The 15615-nt window shown below is 41.4% G+C and overlaps 1 protein-coding gene across 4 annotated transcripts in view; it reads left to right on the forward strand.

Annotated features, from left to right (window-relative positions):
- Positions 1-15615, forward strand: part of LOC117501603 (glutamate receptor ionotropic, kainate 5-like) — a 382609-nt gene that overhangs the window by 21847 nt on the left and 345147 nt on the right. For 3 of the 4 annotated variants that reach the window (XM_034160521.1, XM_034160520.1, XM_034160519.1), the window contains one exon: positions 655-1879. The gene's annotated coding sequence lies outside the window, so the exon portion shown is untranslated. The remainder of the gene's footprint in view (positions 1-654; positions 1880-15615) is intronic. The other variant, XM_034160522.1, reaches the window with a different exon arrangement.

Consider the following 15615-nt stretch of genomic DNA (forward strand, 5'->3'; position numbering starts at 1 on the left):
TTATGTAAATCATGTCGGGAGCATGGTCCAAGCAGAAGGTCACCCCTTTGAGTCTGGCCTTCTTGAGGTTTCTTCCTCAAATCATCAGAGGAAGTTTTTCCTTACCATTGTCACCTGTGTGCTTGCTCTGGGGGTTGGTAAGGTTAGACCTTACTTGAGTGAAGCGCCTTGAGTCAACTTTGTTGTGATTTAATGGTATGAAAATAAATTGAAAAAAATATATTTTGTTCATTAATATGTGCTTTAGATCATCCATATATGCTTCATGGTTGAGTCATACAAAAAAGGTGTTTTTAAGACCATGTGTTCCTTGACCATTGACCAAAGTAAAAATCTAATAACCTCCAGATATCCATCAAATATTCCCAGCAAGTTTGAAAGAAATCCATCCCGTCATTTTTGAGTTATCGTGTCCACACACATGCACTTGCGCCAGTGAAAACAACAGTCTGCTGCTTTGCCGATGTGCCGGGTAAATAAGTCCAAATCTTTCTGCAGTTTGATCCACATTAAAGTCAGTAAATGGTAATAAAGTGGATTAGAGTTTCATGTCTTCCAGAAAAAGCTTTGGGACTCATTGTGTTACAGCTCATAATCGTTTTGGATCCAATCCCAAACAAACCCACTATAAGATGAACTTTTGTGTCATTACAGATCTCATCAGCAGTGACGGCCATCGTGCAGCATTTCCCACAATGCTGCAGTTGTGAGTCAACAGACCCCACTGATTGAATCATCGAGCAGCCATAACACTGGACCCCGGGTCACGTGTTCCTCAGAGGTGCTTGTGAGATTTTTTTCCCCATGACAGTGGATGTAATTTGAAAAAACATTTCACCACTTCCTCTCATTATGGCAACTTGTGAAAGGTGACATGGGGCTTGTTCTACCATGTAGCTCCAGCAGCCTATGGAAGCGGCCCGCTAACTCGTCTCCAAATGCTCGCACTCGGCCATTTTTAATGAGCTGCTGGATATGTAAAGACAAACACGGACCCCAAGCGCTGAAACAAAAAGACATCTGTTAAGCTGACGGAGGCGTTCTGAAGCGCCACTGGCTCCTTATCAGACTGCCGCTTCCAATGTTCAGCTTTTATCTTTGCCGTTCTTAGTAATCATTTTTTTAATTAATGGCAACGGTGGCGTTAAATCTTCCTCACCCTCCTTTTCCCGCCACCAGAGACACCTGAAACTAATTACCAACAGCAGATCTAGACGGCGATGGCAGCCAGACAAAGCTGTTGAGGAGTTAACAAAATTCTGTCAGTCATTTTGAACCACCAGTAAGAGGGAGGAACAAGGTGGCGACATGGTGAGATCAGAGCAGCAGGTGACAGCGAGCGTAACAACTGGTTGTCAAACAGCAGGAAATGTCAACCACACAACTCTAATGTTTTGACTGACAGGCCAGTTGGAGCCAGTGGGCGAGTAAGGAAAAACAGACAAAAAAAGAGAGTGAGAGAAAGAGATTCTGGGTGTTTGGAGAATATGATTATGTCTCACTGCTGGAAAAGCAGGAAGGATGAAGGAACAGGTACCATCCATGCACACCGCTATCCCCAAAATTGACTTTGTTTTCCCAAAAGACAACCTTCCTGCCCGTCTTCTGCTGTTTCAGCTGCTTCCTGTTTGCCCCAGTGTGGACTTTGTTCTCATCCCCTCTAGCGCCCACAACCTCCAGTGTGAGATAAAAGCATAAAGAAAAAAGGAAGGGGCCGAGTGCCGTCCCTGTAGCATCTCCTCCTGGGAGTTTTGGCCTCTCTCTCCTCCCGTAGCGGATCCTACGCTCATCCTTCTATCTTGGACTCTGTTGAGACTACGCCGACTTCCATCCAAGGGAGTCTTTTGATATCAGCTCCCGGTGTCGCCATCTTCATTCTGTGAGTCTCTTTCTTCTTCTCTGTATTAGTTTGTTTCCAGCAGCTCCCTGTTTCCGCCCTCGTTTCTCCAGGAGAGTTTTCACAAAATGTTTCAGCTGATGCACAGACTTGTAAAACACTGATTCTAGTGCATACCATCACCAAGGTCAAACATTTATAAACTTTAACCAAATTTCCATTTAAATTCCTTAGATTTTTCCATGATCGTTCTTCCTCATCCAAACAAGTTGTTTTGCCATGAAGCGTTGCTCTAATCAAATCATTTATTTCACAGTGAAACAGCTATATATACATTTTATTTGACACACTGGCAGGTTTTTAGAAAGAAAACAGAAGAAACTATCTACAGCACTGACCAGACATATACAATGATGCAAAAGAAAACAGCAATGAAAACTGGATCACAATGATGAAAACAATTCTGTTACATTCAGTGTGCTGAGCAACAATGACAAAATAGTGACTTCATGAAAACTGTAATAGTAACACATTCCATTTTACACACTCATCTTCAAGAGTCATGGAGGGGCGGGGGGCGGGAGTCTATCTCAGCAGACATAGGGCATAAGCCGGGGTACACCCTGGACAGGACACCAGTCTGTCGCAGAGCCACATATAGACAAACAAACATACACAGCCGCACGTACACCTACGGATAATTTAGTTTTCAATCCACCTAACCAGCATGTCGTTGGATGTGGGAGGAAACCGGAGCACCCAGAGGGAACCCACACAAACATGGGGAGAACATGGAAACTCCACACAGAAAAGCCACAGGTGGGAATCTACCCCAAGACCTTCTTGCTGTGAAGCAACAGTGCTAACCACTAAGCCACTGTGCTGCCTATCCCACTGTACAATTACAAAAAAATCTAACTTTACTACACATTTCATTAAATTGACTATTTAAAAAAAAAGAATAGTCCTTATTTTGATGGAGAAAAAAAAGAAGGAACGCCTGACAATTCTTGTATCTCTGAGACTCAACTTTTACAACCCACACTGGTCTTATCCATCCATTGGTCGGGTATGATGATGAAACAACACTTACTATAATCCAGCCTCAAAGTAACATGCCCTACATAAAAATGTATAGCGGCCATCACGGGGTGGTGGCTGTAGCCAGGTAGAAGTGAATGAAGGATTACACAGGAGTCAACATTTAAACATGCTCCAATCATATTGAAATCAAATTATTTGTCTAATCATAATGATTCCAAAAAGGTATAGGTTGGACTATCTATGACTGAATGCTATGGAGTTATGCGGTAAAAACAGCAAAAGTGGTGACAAAGATTAGTTTATACAGGTGTCATTAGTTAACACTGCTCCAGTTTTGTTAAAATGTGATGCAATGTATTTGTAGAACAAATAGAATTAATAAATGTAATAGTTTTGACCATTTTGAATGCTTGGTTTCCAAAATAATGGTCAAGAAAGATTGATGTCTGTTGGATTCTTTGACATGTGACATATGTTACTTCAGAATGTGACAACTAAGAATAACAGATGGTGCAAACTATTCCTTTTTAGAACCCAATTTACTCAACCATTAATATTACAGTTAACCCCTCTGTAATCCTTCACTGACCCCTACCTCACTATAGCTAAGCCCCAGGATGGCCACCATAAATCTTTGTGTAGACCCCATTATACTGAGGCTGGACTGTAAATGTCTTTTAGGCCCCTTTAAGTAGGACCGAGTAGGTCAAAATTGGCTTCTGGCTCATGGACTATAAATCATATCATAATAGTGTGGAATCGGGGGGGGGTGGGTGCACTGGTACAAAACATTTGTTTCACTATGTTTATATTAAATGACGTTTTCCATTTGCGAGTGTAGGATATCAAAATAAAAACATGGATGCTCTCCTGACCCTCCGCACCTTAAATTCATGTTTGAGTGGTGAAGAAAAAAAAAAAATACTTGGAACTCAAACATGACAATAACTTCTTGAAAACAAATCAGTGGGAATGGTGACATATTCCTTAAGCTTCCTTAATTCCACACACAAGGAGTAACTTGGGCTTGGCTTTGTTTTTAAACTCTGCTGCATCCATCTATACTTTATTAGCCGCCACAATCAGTTCAGACTCTGAAGAGCTCCTGTCTGGGGAAATTGTTACCTCCAGGAAGTAGGAGCAGCGGGACAAGATAATGATTATGGAGCTACCATCATTTTTCTTGACCCCTCTTCCTGCATCAAACTCAGGTGGATGGAGTCTGGGTGGCTGAAACAGGGATTCAAACTGTCACTAGTTTTACTCATACTGATATTTCTCAATGAATAAAGTCCTGCTGCTGTTTGCTGTGACTGGCTTCTTTTGATAAAACACCAAAACCACTTCAGGAAAAATAAAAAAATTACAGGAACAGTAGCGGTGCTGACATTAGTAATAGTACAGGAACAGTAGCAGCACTGATATTAGCAACGGTACAGGAACAGTAGTGGTACTGACTTTAGTAAAACAATAGTCCAACAGTTTAACAATGATGTTTCTTCAATGTTTAGTTGCAAGGAATTTAGGGATTCCATCATCTACAGTCCATAATATAATCAGAAGATTCAGAGAATCTGGAGAAATTCCTACACGTAAGTAGCAAGGCCGAAAACCAACATTGAATGCAACAATCATTGTTTGCAGTGCAAGCATCATTGTATTTTGTTTTTATTTACATTTCACACAACGTCCCAACTTCATTGGAATTGGGGTTGTAGTAATAGTAGAGGAATGGTAGAGGAATGGTAGAGGAATGGTAGTGGTACTGACATTAGTAACAGTAGCGTACTGATATTAGCAACACTACAGATACAGTAGCAGTACTGATATTATTAATAGTACAGGAACAGTAATGATACTGATAATAGCAACAGTACAGGAATGGTAGTCGTACTGACATTCATAATACATGAATGGTAGTGGTACTGACATTAGTAACAGTACAGGAACAGTAGTGGTACTGACATTCGTAACAGTACATGAACGGTAGTGGTACTGACATTCGTAACAGTACAGGAACGGTAGTGGTACTGACATTAGTAATAGTACATGAACGGTAGTGGTACTGACATTAGTAACAGTACATGAATGGTAGTGGTACTGATATGAGAAATAGTACTCACAGGACATTAAAAGGATTTCATTCCCAGGCCTGGATGTCCTCTCTCTTTTTTCTCTCTCTCTGAACTGCTCCCATCACACGATAAAGAGTGAAGCAGCTCTCAGAAAGATGTCATTATAGTCTGTGCACTGAATTCTTCCATTATTCAGGTGGAGCTGCTGCAGGTTTCAGTACAAACAGAAAAATGTTTTTTTCTGTGTGCAGCTGAAATTTCCCTCTGACAACTAGGAAAAAAAAATACTGAACCAAACAAATCAAAGCAAAACATTCATTCAGCAGAACCACAGGAATGTTCTGGAAATATGGTCCACACAGCAAACATCACAACGGTGTGAGTCAGGGTTACTTATGCTGGTTACCATGGCAACCAGGTTTGGCATTGTTGACAGTAATTCCAGGTTTTTCCAGAATAAACCTTTTTTGACGGTTGTGAATATGATAGTAGGTGCACATGCATACAACATGTACACATATGTACAACAGGTTGTCACGCATACAGTGGAGAAAATAAGTATTTGATCACCTGTCGATTTTGCAAGTTTTCCCACCTGTAAAGAACAGGAAGGTCTGTAATTTTGATCGTAGGTACACTTCAACTATGAGAGACAGAATCTTAAAACAAGTTCAGAAAATCACATTGTATGAGTTTTAAATAATTAATTTGCATTTTATTGCATGAAACAAGTATTTAATCACCTACCAACTAGCAAGAATTCTGACTCTCACAGACCTGTTAGTTTTTCTTTAAGAAGCCCTCTTATTCTTCACTCTTTACCTGTATTAATTGCACCTGTTTGAACTTGTTACCTGTATAAAAGACACCTGTTCACACACTCAATCAATCACACTGCAACCTATCTACCATGGCCAAGACCAAAGAGCTGTCTAAGGACAACAGGGACAAAATTGTAGACCTGCAACAAGGCTGGGATGGACTACAGGACAACAGGCAAGCAGCTTGGTGAGAAGACAACAACTGTTGGTGTAATTATTAGAAAATGCAAGAAACACAAGATGACTGTCAATGTTCCTCAGTGTGGGGCTCCATGCAAGATTTCACCTCATGGGGTAAGGATGATTCTGAGAAAGCCCAGAACTACACGGGAAGACCTGGTCAATGACCTGAAGAGATCTGGGACCACAGTCGCAAAGTTTACATGAGCAACACACTACGCTGTCATTGTTTAAAATCCTGCAGGGCAGCAAGGTCCCCCTGCTCAAGCCAGCACATGTCTAGGCCTGTTTGAAGTTCATCAGTGACCATCTGGATAATCTAGAGGAGGCATGGGAGAAGGTCATGTGGTCAAATGAGACCAAAATAGAGCTTTTTGGTAACAACTCCACTCACTGTGTTTGGAGGATGAGAACAACCCCAAGAATACCGACCGTCCCAACTGTGAAGCATGGGGGTGGAAACCTCATACTTTGGTGGTGTTTTTCTGCAAAGAGGACCGGACGACTGCACCATATTGAAGGGTGGATGTTAGCATGCATGCTAACATCTATAAATGTCTTGTAAATGACTCTAGAGGTGTTATCAGGTTACAAAAACAGCGTTTTCAGTTTCAGAAGTGTTTATTTCTCACTAGCCTTTACATAATATATGGCAGAGAGGTGTATTTACACACAAATGAAATGATTTTGTAGCTAGCCTCCAGGGTATGATGTCACCATGCTAACGTCTGTGAAATGTCTTGTAAATAGGTTCAGAGTTGTTACTAGGTTAAAAAAAAACAGTGCTTTCAGTTTTATAAGTATTTATTTCTCACTAGCTTTTACATAATATAGGAGAAAGATGTATATAAACACACAAAATGAAGCAATTTTGAGAGACCAGCCGTTGACGTCATGGTGCAGCTCTGCTACGATTGGCTGTTACAGCCGCCACTCAAAAACAAAACTGAACAGACTGAAACAGAATGTGACTTTTTAACCTCTTGAAATAGGTCAAGGTTAGCCATCTTTGAACTAACATGTCCAAGGTCTGTGTCCCAAGAACGTTCCCTGTAAATTTGAAGACTGTGACAGTAATAGGACTGGAATTATGCTGAACAAAGACAGACGGATGGAAGGATGCAAGTCTTCACAATACCCGATGTTCATATTTAATGGTATCGTGTAATAAGAATACTGAAAAATAGAGTTTTTTTTTCACAAAGTTCAAGAAATTAAAGAATGAGGTGAAGGGAAAAGTTCTTTGGCAATTAAACATGAGCACTGAAATTTGTTTGTGTCATCTGACAGAAAATGATCACTGCAATGTTTTACACACAATACAGGCACACACACACACACACACACACACACACACACACACACACACACACACACACACACACACACACACACACACACACACACACACACACACACACACACACACACACACACACACACACACACACACACACACACACACACACAGACACATGGAGACAGATTTCACCTTTTGTAGGCAGATACAAGTCCCTCATCAGTAATTATTACACCTGTGTTGAACATTGTCACACTCGGTGGATGTCCGCTGTATGTGGGAAAATGTCTGTTTGCAGTTTTGTGCCTGACATTGATTTGTCAGATGGCTCGTGATGTGAAATGCATGCTGGGTGCAGGTTCAGTTCCTACGCACTGTATCACTGTATATGGCCTCTTCGTGCTGCTCACAGGTTTGAACACGTCCCTGTCAAACACTTTCACACCTGATCACTGGGGGAATATCTACCCCAGCAGCGGCTGCATGGTGTGGCTCCACTTTTTAAAGCCCCCCCCCCCCCCCCCCCAAAAAAAAAACAAACAAATCACAGTGACTCCATGTGAATACCATTTCTCATGACCATGAAACGTAATATTGTGTCTGCTGGGCCGTCTCATGTCCACGTGTGTCATTCCTTCATTATTTCACTATCAGCTGATAAAAGGAGTTTCATGTCTTCTGTAGTTCACTTAAATCATAGTGTGAAACATTTTGCCAAATCTTCTAAAAAACCGAGCAATCGTGCACAAAAGAAACAAGTGAGGGAAGCCACCAAGAAACATGACGACACTGAGAGTTACAACTTCAGTTAGTTAAAACAATTTCTGTTATGGTTTGAAACCTCAAATAGTCAAGAGTGGACCACAAAATGCAGACAGCAAAACTCAGGGGGTTAAGTGCAAAAATTCAGGGCCTGTATGCACGAAGACTCTCAAAGGTCTCTCAAAGAGCTCCTAACTTTAGCCTAAAATTTCCTGGCAAGGAATCTTAGCCTAAGAGTGTGCCAGCAGGTGTCTGAGAGCAAGTGTGAGCAAGAAAGAGACTGAAATTCCTATCTTAGTGAGGAGGCGATGTTGACCCTGTTGCTAGGTGTGACGTGGTCCTGTAAGAGCTGTGATTGGTTGTCACGGAAATGGAAGGGGAAATAAAAAGTAAATGCACTCTGCGCTCCTACATATGAATGAACAGTAAAATCAACTGATCATATAACTGCATTAAGAAATGCGTTATCATGAAAATAATTTAATGTCATGATGACGATACTCAACCTGGTCTCACGGCAAGTCGTGATTCAGCAGCACAAAATATAAATTAATCTACTGGTTTGTGATATTGTGACGAAAAGCGCCTCATTTTGTCACAGCAGCATGAATTCATTCTAATTCATTCTGTGATGGCTGCACAAAATTAAAAGTGAAGCGGGGGGGTTCGGGGTGGTTATGGTTAGGGTTAGGGTTGGGGTAGGAGTAGGGTTAGTAATAGTGAGTTAAAAAACACCCCGTCATGAAAATTTGACTCATTTCGTCACAGGAGTACAAAAAAACAAAAAAACAACAACAAAAAAAAAAACAAGTGAGGCTGGGCTGCGATACTCAGCAAAATTGAATTAGAGCGGTCGCTGGGCCGGTCGCGAAACCTGTAAATTCTTGTGCTGCAATGCATTATGGGAGTTCTAGGTTTTGAGGTTTTAAATGTTGCTATTATGCTCCTGTTAGTTTAAAAATGTTGTTAGTGTTGTTGATTTATTGTGTTTTTGTCATTCAATTGGTTTCTTGAGTTAAGTGTCACCATGTTATCACCATAAGTGAAAAGTGTATCGTGTTTGATGCCGTCCCTGTGTTGTTTTATTTGAAAAATAAGCGCGCCCCCTAGTGGCACAGTGCCAAAAAGACTAAAACTCTCTCCTGTCTTTCATTATTCCACGCAGCTCACCACAAAATGAATTGTTACACAGCTTAAAGATGTTTGAACATATCTCATTCACATGCCGATTATCTACATATTAAAAAGTGTGTGTGAATTTATTAATGTAAGTAAGTAAGTTCAATGTAAGTTCATAATATAATTGTAAATACGTTAAAATTACATGCATGACACAAGAAAGTGAAAATACTTACTATATTTCCATTGGTGTCCATTAACATAAAATTATTAATTATGTAGATGGAGCAGGTAGCGGGTTACTATCACCCTACATACGGAGAATATCTCTGCTTTGTATTTGTCTTTTCCACCAGCTTGTCTGCTTAAGACACTCTTAGGCTTCCTAAAGTCCTCCCTCCCACCTCTTACCAGTTTGGCACCTTAGGAGCTCTCTTAAGGCCGAAGGTGCTTTGTGGACAACTTTCATTTTACCAAGGGAAAATACTAACAAATGTCTAAGAATTCGAGAAATTCTAAGATTTTTTGTAGAATAACATCACTAGGAGCTAGGATGCTTTAATTCCCAAGGTGATGGTGAAATACAATAGTGACAAAAACGCTTCCCATAGCAAAATTTATAAATGCAGAAAACACTCCAAAAAACCATAAACAACAACAACAACAAAAAAAACAGCTGTCAAAAATCACAACAATGGATTACTTACAAACAAACACAGGTGCAAATAGATGCGATCTTAAAGTGACACCAGAAATTAACAAGTAAACAACCATCCAGTGACACCTGGAAAAAAAAAAAAAAAACTGAATCCAGAACTGGACATCAAACTCCAGACACCTCCACAGTCTACAAATAATTCAGAGACAAAAACACAACAGGAGGTGAGAGACCATAAGAATCGATGGTGCAAAACCCCAACACTCAGACCTGATCAAAAAACAAAAACAATAAAAGATAAATGAGACAAACCTGAATAAAAGTTTATAAAGGAATAAATAATCATGATCAGGGGTGAACCATCATCTGATCACAAGGGGCGGGGCCCACAGACACAGATGAAAGCCACGTGCGGCCGTCAGGAGAGACGCAGACGGTGGCGCGTGACAGACAAACATTTGGAAAATATTCATGCCAGCACACACGTACCGACGCCGAGGACACATGAACCCCACACATACCAAGTCTTGACCACACCCACATTCACCGACACGTAGACCACAAGAAGCCGATACACACTCTGACACATACACTCTCACATGCACACGCACCCCAGGATACACACCGGAGGCGGAGAGACAGATGTATAGTCAACTGAACAGGCATGCATTCCCACACACACTCTCACTACATCTCCAGAGGACAGAAGGACAGGTACACACGGAAGACAAGCAGAACCACGCTGGCGCGCATTTCTCCAGCACACACGTATCACCCACAATTCTCTCACACACGCACCCACAGATAATGGGAGGACAGAGCAGGACTGGACATGTGATCAGGGAAGGACACTGGGACAGAAACCTTAAAAAACATAAAAAGACCCCACAACCAAACCGAACCTCAACAACTTCATTCATGAGAACAAACGCAAAAAACACTGAATAAACTAGAAGCACTCAGAGTGCAAACCTCCGCCAAGGCCATGGGGTCACTGACGCCATAACATCTACACGCCGTGGAATCATTGAACCTAAAAAAAAGTCTAACAATGATGTTTGCTCAGTAGTAAAAAAAAGTTTCATCTGCTGTGACTGGATAGCATGTATCCTTAGCACTTGGCATCACAGTTTATTGCAACTTGCACCTTTCCCAGAAGCTACTGTCATCTGAGCACTGATATTGATATTGCATGTGCTTATAGACAAAAACAAATAAGAGACAAAATTCAATTTATTATTCAACTAAACTGCAAATATATGAATTTTTTAACATTTATGAAACACTTCTCTAAACAAGGTCATAGGGTCACTGACCCTAAAGAGATTCCCTCCTTGGCACAGTGATCTATTCAACAATTCAGTGTTACAACCAAAACTATGATACATACACTTTTCTTTCCTTTTTATTTGACATCCTTGACCATGAAAACATACCACTAGAACTTGGAATCACTTTTATGTCTTTATTAGTTCAAAAGTTATTGTATAAAAATGATTTTTCGGTAATGGCGGTTTTCTTCTGGATCTCGCTCCATAACATTTGAAGCTACATCAAATCTGATGACACCTTACTGAATCAGTACAGATTCAGCTACAATTTGGTGTTAGCTGTGCATCTCTAGCTTCATTTGTCACCTCACACTGACACATTTTCTATTTTCCTTATATTTTTGCATATTCTGGATCACCAGATCCGGAATCCGGATCCGATCACCACCAAACGTTGTTTGATAGAACATTTGACTGTGTTACACCCTAATTTTTTTCAAGCCTTTCTGCCTTGTTTTTGTGGAGTTAGAAACTAGAATGTCAAAATTCCCCCTATTCTGCAATGGTGAAGAATCCTTTAAAAAATTCCTGGATCAGGATCGTGATCCAAATCACCACTAAAATTTAATCACTTGTTCCTCTTGTCATTTCCAACCACTCCACAAAATTTCATCAAAATCCGTTCAAACCTTTTTGAGTTATCCTGCTGAAAAACAGACAAACAAACAAACGCGACCGAAAACATAACCTCCTTGGCGGAGGTAAAAATGACTTCCAAATTAATACATTTGTTGTTCATTTTACTGGTTTTGTTCATCTTTGACAAAATAAAAGGCATCAATGAATTCAGATGTCTAAGAACTGATTTTCAAAATAATGGATTCAAAATGTCAATTTAAAACCTGAAAATGTCACTACTGGAGTGAGAGTACTACTGAGTTTTTCTGTGGAAGCGAGCAGTCGCTAATGGAGCCGCCACTAAACCTGTCAAACAGTAGCAAGAATGGTGTGTGACTGTTATGATGCCAGACAGACCAGATCCAGGCTGCAGGAAGCAAAACCACACTACTGAACAAAATCAAAAATCAACAAGCTTCAAATCTTTGACCAAACAAGGTGCCAATAAGAAGCACGACATGATGCCAGAGCGTTTGGGTTTCAGCAGCAAATTGTGATTACGGTTCCCCCGGGTAATTGTGGGTATTTTCTTGGAGTACAAACATGCTAATGAACAGGATGCAGAGATTTATAGGAAGCTGTGCTGGACATTTATCAGCTTAGCACTCGACTATGAACAAGTGTTTTGACATCTTTTTACACTGAATATTTTTACACTATATGACATCACAAAGCGATTGTATGGCAACATGTTTTTTTTCTTTGCAAAACACTAAAACTCAAAACTAATCTCTCGTACTCGTTTGAAATTCTAAACAAAGCTAAGAGGTACACTTTAGCACCCCTGTAGGCAGCACCCCCAACTGCCCGCCCATAGGTACCGCCATATCTGATAAGAATATCTGCCACTTCAACTTTTACAGCGAGAGAGTTTTTGGGCACTCTGAGGACAAGGCACTTATTTTTGGAAGACTGACCTTTACCTTAGTAGCAGACTGGATGCTTGAATTGGCAATATTAGATCAGTTTCCTGGATCATCTAGACCTCTAGATTTGATTCCTGGATTGGCTACATTAGACTGGTTACCTAAGTCAGATCCTACAATATCTCATGGTAAGTCATGATTCAGCATCACAAAATATACATTAATCTATTGGTTTGTGATATTGTCATGGAAAGTGCCAAAATTTTGTAAAAGTAGCATTAATTTATTGTAATACATTCCGTGAAGGGGGCACAAAATTAAAAGCAATGCGGGGGGGGGGGTCTGGGGGGTTATGGTTAGGGTTAGGGGAAGGGGTAGGGTTGTGGTTATGGTTAGGGGGAGGGATAGGGTTAGTAATAATAAGATAAAAAAATAGTCACGAAAATTTTACTCATTTCGTGATGGGAGCAAGAAAAAACACTTGTAAGACTAGGCTGGTCAGATCACTGAACAAAACTGCACATCTGATCCCTTGATCAGCTACCTGGATTGCAGGTAGCACATCTGAAAACCCATTCAATCAGATCACTGAATTAAAAAAAGAGTTTTATCCTTGTGGTCAGCGGAAAGATTGGAGCTTGGAGAATAGTGACGCAGTGACTTGTCGCTAACATACTGAAGCTAATGTGGTTGTCAGTGTGGAGCACAAATATCTAATTTCATAACTAATTTGTTTTATTGTAGTTTTTATTTTCTGGCCATATGTATATTTTGTAGGCTTTTACTGGGGAATTATTTTCATTACGTGTGCAGCATTTTCAGCAACACCCAGGGCTTAATTTGAGGGGGAGCAAGCCGGAGCGTGCTCCGGAACCTCGGACGCGCGCTCCAGAACCTCTGACGTTGGCTCCGCCAGCTATTTATACTGGATCCGTGATCCGCCACCTCTCTTGACTAACAATATATATATATATATATATAAATCACCGCGATTGCTCTCACTGCCAATCACACCGCCGCCCTCCTGTCTGCTGTGTGGAATTGCGTCAAATCTGGCAACAGGTCCAGAGGCTACGCTCGCTGTTTTGATCCGGATGTTGACCGTAGCTGCAGAGCTCCGTGGACACCGAGAGAGGACTTGGATTCTTTGCGGGTCCTGCATCCGTACCCCTGGAGGCAGTGAGTGAAGGGAGAGCCGTGCATTGAGTTCTGTGTGTGTCTGTTTATAATCTTCTCACACAGAAGAAAAAGAGAGTGTTTACACAAGAGAGAAAAGTGAGAAATGTAATGCCTGTTGAGGAAAAGTGTGTAGTGAGGGGTTTTACATCCTTAAAACATCTATAATAAGTGTAAAAAAATAGCGCTACTACGCAGATTTCGTTTATCGCGGGTTATGCCGCGTTCACACCGGGCTCGATCAGATGCTACAGATTCGCGAGGGTCGCGTGGCGACGGACGCCCCTCCTTCGCCCGGTGTGTCGCTCTGCTTGGGTGGACTTTCGCAGCGAAAATTCGCCCCGGTGCATCATCAAATAGGAGGAGCTTCCATTCCGCTCGGTGTCAAGTCATCATGACGGACCTTGATCACACGGAACATGTTGTTGTGAAAAGCTCCCAATACAGAGAGTATCATTATTTGCTGCAGGAGCTGCGTCTGGATGACGGCCGCTTTCAGTGGTCCTTCCGCCTCTGCGTGGCCCCACTTTGAGAACCAACTGTCCTGTTCACAGCGCGCACATGTAACAATTAAAAAACAAAAAAGAAACTCCGCTGCTTGCTGAAGCTCACTCTTCCCCCAAAAAACTCTGTCATAATTGTGTTTAGAAACCAGTCACCATTTGTTTTATTATACATCTGTGTAGTTAATTAATAAAATATTCTCCACACAGACGATTCGCCGCAGCGGGCAGGTAAAAAAAAAGAAGAAAGAACGAAACTCCGCGGCTTGCTGTGAGGCTGCTCCTCGCTCTTTCCAAAAAAACTGTCATAATTGTCTTTAGAAACCAGTCACCATTTGTTTTATTATACATCTGTGTAGTTAATTAATAAAATATTCTCCACACAGACGATTCGCTCGTGCGGGCACGTTAAAAAAAAAAGAAAGAAAGAAACTCCGCGGCTTGCTGTGAGGCTGCTTCTCGCTCTTTCCCAAAAACACTCTGTCATAATTGTCTTTAGAAACCAGTCACCATTTGCTTTATTATACATCTGTGTAGTTAATAAGTAAAATAATCTCCATGGATAATTCCCTCACGCGCGCACGTAAAATAAAAAGAAAAACTCCGCTCCCGCTGCTGCGGGGCTGCTGCTGGCTCCAAAAACTGTCATGATTGTGAAATAAAGGACAAAATAGACATAAGTCCTGCTCACAGGCTGCTACCAGAGACAGGACATGTTCACATCCTCAGTCAAACTCCAGACATCTCCACGTCACTACATATTCAGTCCCTGATTGGTCATCGTGGCGCGAAGAGACAAAAAAGTTCAGATTTTTCAACTTGGGGAGGAGGGCGACACGACGTGACGTGACGCAATATCGCGCCACAAATGTGCAAAACGCTCAAAATCGCTTCACTCACATTGCTTCACTCACTTCCCGCTGCGTGGTTTGGCATCAAAACGCGTCCTTACATAGGGATTACATGGCAACCTGTGGCTGCAGTCGCTCGCGTCGCGCCCGGTGTGAACGCGGAGAACATATCTCCTGTGATAAATGAGGGACCACTGAGGACTTTGTACTCTATCCGGATTTGGTGTGACTAGTGTTATTAGGCCTACAATACATGCCCAGTTTATTTTTGGTGTGGCGCACAGCATTGTTCGCAAGCCCCCCCCCTTCTTTTTTTTTTCTGCACCTGAGCCACCCATCCTCTGCGCTCCGGGACCTCCCACTTTACAAATTAAGCACTGGCAACACCGGTGTTTTAAAACATGTTCTAAAATAATTTTGACTCACAAACAAACTACTACAACCCCTGGCAAAAATTATGGAATCACCGGCCTC

This window comes from Thalassophryne amazonica, chromosome 20, assembly GCF_902500255.1.
Source record: "Thalassophryne amazonica chromosome 20, fThaAma1.1, whole genome shotgun sequence".
NCBI lineage: Eukaryota > Metazoa > Chordata > Actinopteri > Batrachoidiformes > Batrachoididae > Thalassophryne > Thalassophryne amazonica.